Below are 10981 nucleotides of genomic sequence, written 5' to 3'. Positions count from 1 at the left end.
GCAGGCCGCTGAGCAGCAGGAGAGCTGGGAGCCAGGGCAGGAGACTGTGTTGTTCCCTTGAGGTGTTTCTTGCAGGCAAGTTGGTGTGTCTTGCATTGCTTCTGCGGGAAGGGCAGGCTGCAGAGGGCGCAGCTGAAGCAACCCATCTGCTGCGGCATCTCTTCAGGTGCCTGGTGACGCCACTGAGAAGGTGGAAGCTTTGGGGTGGGGAGCAGACGGGGCAGATGAGCATGTCCGCAGCGAGGGGATACTGCTGGTATGGTGTCCTCATTACCTTGCAGCGGTGTGTGTGTTACAGCAGCACTGGCGGTATCGCTGGCTGGTTCTCCTGGTGTGAGTAGGTGGGGTCGAGATATCCAGCTGCGTGGGCAATCCGGCAAGGTCCTGGGGTCCCTCTGGGTGGTTTCTGAGGCTGGGCAGGCATCCGGCGAGGCGCTGGTGACCCTCTGGGTGGTCTATGGAGCAATGCTGGTCCTGTCTGTGAAGATTCCTCCCTGGATGGTGTGTACAGCAGAGAAAGCACCACCAGCGTCAGGGTCCTGGGCAACTGGGGGTGGGGGGTGGGAGGTGGGGTCGCCTTGGAGCATCTTGCAGATGGAGAGCGGGGGGGGGGCTGTTCGTTGTCGGCTGCTGAAGAGCAGGGGGACTTACCGTAGGTGGCTGGTGCTGCTGGAGAGCAGGGGGGTGGGGGGGACTTTTCCCTGACGTCTAATGGAGAGTGGGGGGGGCTGTCCCCCGGCAGTTTCTGGAGAGCAGGGGGGCTGTCCCTCGACTGCTGGTGCTGCTGGGGAGAGGGGGCGGATGTTCCTTCTGGTTGTGATGTCCCAACAGACCGGCCTCAGGATGCAGGATCTTTCTGGAGCAGCATCTCGGGGGGGATCCTTCGAGGAGGCACTGTTCTTCCCCTTTGCACTGCTGGTCTGTGATGTCCTGGAGGTGCCGAAAATCTTCTTCGCGGTCATTGTTTGAGAGACCTTCCATGGAGCAGCAGCAGAGGCATTACCGGGTGCAGCTGGCAGTGTCTCAGGAGCAGAGAGAGGATTTTCTTTCAAAGTAGCAGCAGCAGAATACATCTTCAAAGCATCATTGATTTTTTCAAAAATAGCAACAACAGAATCAATCTTCAGAGCAGATGTTGCAGGTGTCCCTCAAAAGAAATTAAACTGATAAGGATAGGTACTATACTTGATCTTAGCTCCAAGGAGCCGAGAAGTTCTGTTCAGGAATACTACAATTGTCCTCATTCTTGGCCCACAAACCAAGTTTCCTTAGCTGCTGCTTCCAAGAATATCACTTCAATCGTGACTAATTCATTAGCTTAATCAGCTGCCCCATTCTAACACACTTAAATTTAATCATCCAGTTCCTTCATTCCTAAGTGTTTCCTCACTGGGCGGTTTAGGAAAACAAACATACAGCCTATCCAAATGGCCCACTGATTACATAGTTCTGTTACACCAGGTTCTGATCTCCTTCTGTATCACCAGCTAAATAGAGTCCTATTGAGGAGTGGGGTAGCAAATTACAAGGAAACTGCTGGGTACTGCAAAGCCTAGTATCAGAGCCAATGCTAGGCATAAGGAAACTAAGGGTATGTCTACACTACCCGCTGGATTGGCGGGCAATGATCGATCCAGCGGGGATCAATTTATCAGGTCTAATCTAGACGCGATAAATCGACCCCGAGCGCTCTCCTGTGGACTCCTGTACTCCAGCACTGTGAGAGGCGCAGGCAGAGTCAACGGGGGAGGGCAGCAGTCGACTCACCGCGGTGAAGACACCGCGATAAGTCGATCTAAGTACGTCGATTTCAGCTACGTTATTCACATAGCTGAAGTTGTGTAACTTAGATTGATCTCCCCCCCCAGTGTAGACCAAGACTAAGCAATTGCTTAGGGGTCCGAGCAGCTATTTGCTTTTTCATAAGAACTTGCCTGTTTTAGTATTGTGCATTGGGGGAATATTCCTGCTTAGGACCCTCAATGGGCCAGCACCACCAATGCTTAATATTGGTGATATGTAGATTGCACTTTCCCCTATGAATGAATTCTGAGCTACGCTACTGTCAATCTGGAAAAAAAATCATCTTTGATGTAACCCCATAGATTACAATGGAATCACATTGGGTATATATTTTGTCCCTATACAGAAAGTGCTGGTATCCTTCCTCTGCTGCTGCCTCCATTAATTGCATCTCAACAAACAGTCTATGCTTTGTTGGTTGGCCCTTTCCTCAGAAACTGCTCTGGGTCATTCCCTTTCACCCCCCCCCCCCAGCCTACAACCCTTTTCCATACTCCAACCTCTTCAGCAGTCCTGCCAGTCTTTCTAATTTAGGCATTTATACAGGGCTCACCATTGTGGAATTGGAGTGCTTGACTTATTCTTCTTGCCCTAACCCTCATCTACCTCACACTCCAATTAATCCACCAAACCCTTCTCTAGCTCTTGCTCAGGTGTGTGTGTGTGTGGTGCCTCACAACAAGCCTCTTTTATATAGTGGGCGAAGGCCCAGCAGCCAGTGGCGGGAAGAAGGGAGCCACTTGCATCTGCAGCTCCCAAGTGACCTATGAGTGGGTTATAAGCTCCTCAGCCAGTCTGGGATCCATGCCTTTGTCCAATTCTGAAACCAGGCAGTGAGTACTCATCTTTCTGGCCATGTCACACCCAAATGCCACTGAATGTCCATCAGTATGTGTACTCCAAACTTCCCCTCTGAAATTCTCAGGAGCACCCACCTTTTGTTACACCCTTATTTAAACACACAGCTGGGACTTGTGTACACATGGTTGTTTGAAAATATAGTCCCTAACCTGGGTGTGCGACTAAAATAGGCATAAGACCCTTACCTACCTTCTATGGGTGTTATAAGTCTTATTGAAGTTGTGTTTTCAAAGTGCATTGAAATCCACAGATACAAGGCACCATAAAATATTAAAAATAAAATCTGCTTGTGACACAGCGGATCCTTGGCAAGGGTCTCCTGTTCTTTGCAAACAGCTCCCAACTCTGACCTGACAAACTCATTACATCAGACACATCCTACAGGATATTTCTTCATGGAGAGTAACATGAATGGTATCTACACAAAGCTGATAATTTGTCAAGGTCATAATTTGTCAAGACTCAGAACCACTGTGAAATGTATCTACAGGTAATATTTAAGGAATACTGTATTGGTATTGAAAGTATACTTTATGGACTTGGAATAAAAATTAGTCACAAGGGTAATGTGTCTCAGGAATTACCCATTCAATCAAGAGGGTTTCATCCCCCTGCCCTTAGAGATCCAGTGAGGTAATGTAAGGTTCTATTTTCTGCCTTTGCAACATCACAGCAACAGTCAATGGAAAATCATCAAAGACAACTGCAAACAATCAAAACCATTTGAAGGTGAAAAGGAACATTATACATTAGAAGCAAGAGGAAGACCAAAGACAGGGTAGGCCCACTGCTCTGTGAAGAGGGAGAAACAGTAACAGGAAACTTGGAAATGGCAGAGATGCTTAATGACTTCTTTGTTTCGGTCTTCATCGAGAAGTCTGAAGGAATGCCTAACATAGTGAACGCTAATAGGAAGGAGGTAGGTTTACCAGATAAAATAAAAAAAGAACAAGTTAAAAATCACTTAGAAAAGTTAGATGCCTGCAAGTCAACAGGGCCTGATGAAATGCATCCTAGAATACTCAAGGAGCTAATAGAGGTGGTATCTGTGCCTCTAGCTATTATCTTTGGAAAATCATGGGAGATGGGAGAGATTCCAGAAAACTGGAAAAGGGCAAATATAGTGCCCATCTATAAAAAGGGAAATAAAAACAACCCAGGAAACTACAGACCAGTTAGTTTAACTTCTGTGCTAGGGAAGATAATGGAGCAAGTAATTAAGGAAATCATCTGCAAACACTTGGAAGGTGGTAAGGAGATAGGGAATAGCCAGCATGGATTTGTAAAGAATGAATTGTGTCAAACCAAACTAATAGCTTTCTTTGATAGGATAACGAGTCTTGTGGATAAGGGAGAAGCTGTGGATGTGGTATACCTAGACTTTAGTAAGGCATTTGATACAGTCTCGCATGATATTCTTATCGATAAACTAGGCAAATACAATTGAGATGGGGCTACTATAAGGTGGGTGCATAACTGGCTGATAACCATACTCAGAGTTGTTATTAATGGTTCCCAATCCTGCTGGAAAGGCATACCAAGTGGGGTTCCTCAGGGGTCTGTTTTGGGACCGGCTCTGTTCAATATCTTCATTAATGACTTAGATATTGGCATAGAAAGTATGCTTATTAAGTTTGCGGATGATACCAAACTGGGAGGGATTGCAACTGCTTTGGAGGACAGGATCATAATTCAAAATGATCTGGACAAATTGGAGAAATAGTCTGAGTTAAACATGATGAAGTTTAACAAAGACAAATGCAAAGTGCTCCACTTAGGAAGGAAAAATCAGTTTCACACATACAGAATGGGAAGAGAATGCCTAGGAAGAGTGCGGCAGAAAGGGATCTAGGGGTTATAGCGGACCACAAGCTAAATATGAGTCAACAGTGTGATGCTGTTGCAAAAAAAGCAAACATGATTCTGGGATGTATTAACAGGTGTGTTGTGAGCAAGACATGAGAAGTCTGCTCTTCTCTGCTCTGGTTAGGCCTCAGCTGGAGTATTGTGTTCAGTTCGGGGCACCGCATTTCAAGAAAGATGTGGAGAAATTGGAGAGGGTCCAGAGAAGAGCAACAAGAATGATTAAAGGTCTTGAGAACATGACCTATGAAGGAAGGCTGAAAGAATTGGGTTTGTTTAGTTTGGAAAAGAGAAGACTGAGAGGAGACATGATAGCAGTTTTCAGGTATCTAAAAGGGTGTCATAAGGAGGAGGGAGAAAACTTGTTCATCTTAGCCTCTAAGGATAGAACAAGAAGCAATGGGCTTAAACTGCAGCAAGGGAGGTTTAGGTTGGACATTAGGAAAGAGTTCCTAACTGTCAGGGTGGTCAAACATTGGAATAAATTGCCTAGGGAGGTTGTGGAATCTCCATCTCTGGAGATATTTAAGAGTAGGTTAGATAAATGTCTATCAGGGATGGTCTAGACAGTATTTGGTCCTGCCATGCGGGCAGGGGACTGGACTCGATGACCTCTCGAGGTCCCTTCCAGTCCTAGAACCTATCAATCTATGAATCATAGCAAGCAGAAGGTCACCCTGACTATGAATAAAGACAAAAGACTGTTTCAGTTTAACAGCATGTAGAGAAATGGATTCTGGATTTATTCACTGAGTAAACCCTTTAAGAAGCAGGGCAGGGGAGGGAGGGGGTTCATAAACATTTGGATCCTGGTTCTATATGAAACCAGACAGGTCTGCAATGGATTAAACTTTGTGGGGGAAACTTACTTTATTAGATAGGAGGGGTAACTATTGATAAATGTAGACCCAGGTTTGCATTTTATGATTTTGTTATGTGTTGTAACCAGTTGTATACACCACTTTCTCTTGCTTCTCGTTAAACCTTTATTCTTTCTTAAATAAACCTACTTTTGGTTTATTATAAGTGCTTGCAAATGCTGTGTGGTTTACAGGGAATAGTGGTTTAAGTTAAAGCTGATTAATTGGGGTACACTGCACCTTTGGATGCATAGGATCTGGAATATCTGTGAGCATCCAGTTTCAGGGGCTGGATATCACAGGTGAACTATTCAAAGGGACTCGGACATTGGGGTGGGATAGAGGGTTCAGTGGTACGCCAAGTTGCATCCCAGGGATCCCATCACAGTAGCTATCCCACAGTGCAACTAGCCACAGAGGTTTTTGTGATGGGCTTGCAATGCCTCACAGGGCCAAAACTTCGTCACAGGGGAATAGGAACATGGCTTCAACTTCCCATGATGCAATTTCCTCTCTCCCTCCCTCCCCCAATATCTATGGCAAACATGTTTTTTCCCACCTTTTTTTTTTTTTTTTTTTTTTTTTTTTAAAAGCCTGGCTTAGCCGTGCATAGGCTATAGCCCAAGAAGCATAGACCCTGCTCAGCTGTGCATTCTTGTTGTGAACATTACAAACACCTCCTGCCTTATCCTGTAGTGTTTCCAGACCTGAGACAGGAGCTGCCGTGCAGAACATTGCGATATCATGCAAGCAGCCCTGCTGCAAGCCATAGAATGAAAATTCCCACTTGCTACTGGCAGTCACACAGCAGTTGAACAGGTTGGAGTGCCATTTCTTGCCCCAGGAAACAACCATTGACTGGTGGGATTACATCATTATCCAGCTGTGGGATGACAAGCAGTGGCTGCAAAACTTTCACATGCAGAAGGCCACTTTCCAGGAACTTTGTGCAGCGCTTTCCCCAGCCCTGAAATGCAGCAACACTAAAATGAGACCTGGAGAAGTGAGTGGCAATCGCTCTGTGGAAGCTTGCAATGCCAGACTGCTACTGGTCTGAGGGGAATCAATTCTGAGCTGGTAAATCCACCGTGGGTGCTGTTGTGATCCAAGTGTGCAGGGCCATTAATCAACTTCTGCAAAGAATGGTAGTGACTCTGGGCAAAGTGCAAGACATAGTGGATGGTTTTGCTGAGATGGGGTTCCTTAACTGCAGTGGAGCGATTGATGGCACACATATACCTATCTTGACATCAGAACACCTTGCCAAAGAGTACATAAACGAAAGGGGTACTTTTCAATGGTGTTGCAAGTGCTGGTGGATCCCAGGGGGCATTTTATAAACATTGACATTGGATGGTCAGGAAAGGTGCATCATGCCCACATCTTTAGGAACACAGGCCTGTTCAGAAAGCCGTGATCAGGGACTCTCTCTTCAGAGAACAAAATAACCATTGATGATGTTGAAATGCCAATAGTGATCCTGGGAGACCCAGCTTAACCCTTGCTCCCAAGGCTCATTAAGCCATACACCAGCCACCTTGACATCAGTAAGGAGTTGTTCAACAATAGGCTAAGCAAGTGCAGAATGGTGGTGGAATATGCTTTGGGATGTGTAAAGGGTCACGGGCAGTTTGGTTACTAGGTCAGATCCCAGTAAAAGCAATATCCCTCATTTTTATTGCTGCCTGCTGTGTGCTCCATAATATCCATGAAGCAAAAGGAGAGAGTTTCTGCAGGGGTGGGCATGGATGCAGTTAGGCTGGCAGCTAATTTTGAGCAGCCAGATCCCAGGCAATAAGAAGAGCCCAGCAAGGAGCTTTGTGTCTCCAGGAGGCTTTGAAAACCCATTTCACTAATGAGCCAAAGTAATGTGCGTTGTGCTTCCCATACCATCCCCTCCATTGCCTCAGTTTCCCTGAACTTCCTACCTCCCTCCCTGCCCCCAACCCTCATGCTTAGAATAAATAAAGAGTATTTCATTCTTGAAACATTGACTTTTATTGCACAAAACAAAAAGAAACTGAAAGAACAGGAAAATAATTTAACCTTGGCCAAATGTTGTGATAAAATAGGGAGGGAAGAAACCAAGTCAGCTTCTCTATGAAAGCACAGAAGTCATTTCAATCAAAGGGCTTTTGTTCTTAATACCAGGGGAGGATACTGAGTGGAAGGAATAATACACCTTCCCTCCCACCCACCCACCCACCCACCCCCACCTCCTGGAATGTTTGGGGAAGAGGGATTGGGAACAGGTCAATGTTTGCAGGGCATTGGATGGGGGCAACAGAGGAAGCCTAGCCTCAAGCTGTTTTTCTTGAAGCTCAACCACATGCCTCAACCTGTCCGATTGGTCCTTCATAATCTACAGCATCTCAGCCTGTGTGGCTGACTCATGCTCCGGGGATGCTCTCCTGCTTTCCATGTCCATGTCCAGTTTTTCAGACAATGAAATCATCCAGGCTCTGAGTTCCATATTAGCTGTCCCGGAGGTGTTCGTTATCTTGTTAAACATATCACACATTCTCTTTTTCCATCTTCTAATCTGCTATAGCATCTCTGTTGGTGTGGAAGTTGTGCTGAAGGCCAAGTTTTCCACTGTAACACATGCAAAGCACAAGGCAACCATTGTCAGTGCATACTCTGGGTCTAGTGCAAGGTTACTATTTAAAAAAAATACTCCCCTTATTACACACAATTGCAAGCCAGAACATAATCAGTATCCCTAGCTATTCAACGAACCACTTCCAGCCATGGTGAGTATGGCCCAGTGGCATGGGTGATGGGCCTTGTGCTGCAACTTGTGGGAAACCTGCATCAGAAGCACAGATGGGCAGATGGACAATGTCCCCTCCCCCTAGCAACATGGACATTTCTTTGAGACCAGGGCCCAGCTTTAACCATCCTAAATTGCAGTCTTAGTCTGAGGTGGCTCTGAGGGTGGAGTGCAACCACGAGAGAACACAGGAATGCCCTGCTCCTTCCATTAACACTGCTGGTAGCAGTCACCCTGGGCATGCAGATTCTGAGGTCAATGCCAATCCCTGCCACCCAAACCACTGGCATGTTAGGGAAACTGAGGTTGAGGGACTTGGAAATCACCATGAATGGAGGAATTACATGCTCTATTGTTTTCAGCGTGAGCACTTGTAATGAAAACTTCCATCATCTCCCCTATGTGATATCAGTCTGCTGAGGTTTGCAGAGGCGGCAAGAGAGCAGAGGCTGCAAGCGTCTGGGTACAGACCTGATCTTATGCTGCTATGCTGTGTACCGCAATGATGCCAGCATAGATAATACTCAACTGGTATGGGAAAGTATCCTACCATCATGGAACAAATAAGGCAGCCCTCCCCAGAAACCTTCTACAAAGGATTGCAGAGTACCTCCATGAAAGTTTCCTGGAGATCACACATGAATAGTCTTTTCCAGGGGGCACCCTCTGAATAGCTGGAGTGGCCACTCGGAAACAGATACCACTGCACCTCACCTTTTCTTCATATTAAAAATAAAATATAAGAGCATGTAACCCCTGCAGTTTGATTGGAATAGCATACTCACCAGAGGTATCTTCCCCGGCACCACATTGGCCACCATGCTGTCCTGTGACTGGATGAACTGCTCCACAATTAAAAATAGTTCCTGGCTCTCAGGAAGAATAGATCCCCCACTTGCCTGTCTCCCATTCTCCTCCTTGTCTTCCTCATCTAGAATGTCCTCCTTGTTGCTTGAGGTGGCCTGGGACTCCAAATTCAGGGAGATATCCATGCTGCATTTGGGGATAGTGGTGGGGTCACCACCAAGAATTGTATGCAGCTCATTGTAGAAGTGGCATGTCCGTGGTGCAGAACCAGAACAATTGTTCACCTCCATTGTCTTCTGTTACACCTGCCGAAGTTTCTTTTATTTTCATGCGGCACTAGTACATGTCCCTGGTGGAGCCCTTCTCCACCATAACCCACACAATCTCTTTGTAGATGTCTACGTTTCTTTGGCTGGATTGGAGCTGTGGCTGCACAGACTCTTCTCAGCACAGACCAATAAGTTCTACCACCGCCCGTGTACTCCAGGCTGGAGAACATTTGGGGTGTTGAGTCACCATGATCTGCTGGGCTGGCAAGCTCTCCAGGCTGATCAAACAGGAAATGGAAATTCAAAAGTTTCTGGGGCTTTAACAGGGGAGGGGCGGTTTTCTGTGTACCTGGCTGCTGTGCAGTGGAGTTGAAAATTATTTGCAGTGCAGTCACAGCGGAGCATTGTGGGACACCTCCTGGAGGCCAATTCAGTTGACTTACACAACGCTGCATCTACACTGCCTCTCTTGATCCATCAGCATCGAATCAATGTTACAGGCAAGTTAGGTCGGCGGAAGGAACCTGGTAGTGTAGACACATACATTATTAGGTCGACGGAAGTTGCCTTACATCAACCTAAGTTTGTAGTGTAGACCAGGCCTGAGTGTCTGAAGGGCTGGCAACATCAGGGAGCTGACATCCAGTTACCACAAGAAATACTCCCTCTCACTGGAGACAAGTGGTAACAAGGTTACGCACAGTCCTGGGTACCCTTGGAACTGTCATGCTGCTTTCCATATTTTAATGTCCTTCTATATGTCCTTAAAAAAAAAAAAAAAAAGAGACCCTCCTTCCAATATAGTACCTGATTCTTATCTCACTTACACCAATATTAACTGGAAACAACTCCATGGAAATTAGTATAGCTTCATTGATGTAAAACTCTTGTTGGCGAGATGAGAATTAAGCACCACACATACTATATAAATCAGCAACAAAAAAATAAATGTGTTAAACACTTTCCTTCTGCCCTAGTCTTTAAAAAAAAGCCACATTTGTCATGTTTTGTAAAGAGGCAAAAGGAGAATTCAATGAGCAAAAGCCAGCTCAGAGCAGTCCATAAATTTGGATCTACTTTTCCAAGATGTTTAGTTTATGTTCTAGTGGTAACTATAAACTAAGAAAACAGGAAAACATAAAGAAGTTATTTCCACATCATTTACAGTTTGCTGTTTTATTGATTTTTTCCACACATTTCATTTGGACCATTTGTTTTCCATTTTGAAAGGAAGAGCATTCTAAACATAATTAATTTTACTAAGGCTTTTGCATTTTGTCAGCTAGTCAGTATTATATTAATTTTGGTGCAAGTGCTGCAGAAAGCAAAGGTGTAGGGCCAAATCTCAGTTACTTTATTCATACAATCAGTCTCATTATAATGGAGTTATTAGCATAAGTAAAGCCAGCAAAATTTTGGCCTTTTACAGCTGCCAGAATGTTTTTTTGTCCATTGCAAGTCTTTTCAGATTTTTCCCCCCCATTTTCAAAAGCAATGATTTAAGATCATTCACACCATTTTGCTCAAACCCGTTATTTTATTCTATTGGACATTTGTTGGGAATCATCATGTTTTTAATGGGTGTTTTCACTGTAGCAATTGAATTAAAATGTACTAAAATATTTTTATTCAGTCCAAGCAAATTCACATTTTACTGATGTGTGTGTTTTTATTTAATTTATTTATTATTTTTTGCTTTATTAGCTGCTGAATCAGGGCCAAGTCCATCCAAATCTGCACTGTCT

The 10981-nt window shown here is 45.1% G+C and overlaps 1 non-coding gene across 1 annotated transcript; it reads right to left on the bottom strand.

Moving 5' to 3' along the window:
- Window positions 1-1037: 1037 nt before the first annotated feature.
- LOC117873993 lies at window positions 1038-1217 on the bottom strand. Its single transcript, XR_004644855.1, has one exon. It is a non-coding gene; the product is annotated as a U2 spliceosomal RNA (small nuclear RNA).
- Between the last annotated feature and the right edge of the window lie 9764 nt (window positions 1218-10981).

The sequence above is a fragment of the Trachemys scripta genome, chromosome 2 (genome assembly GCF_013100865.1).
Source record: "Trachemys scripta elegans isolate TJP31775 chromosome 2, CAS_Tse_1.0, whole genome shotgun sequence".
Taxonomy (NCBI): domain Eukaryota; kingdom Metazoa; phylum Chordata; order Testudines; family Emydidae; genus Trachemys; species Trachemys scripta.
The sequence above is the reverse complement of the archived record's forward strand: the minus strand, read 5'-3'. Positions and strand labels throughout refer to the sequence as shown.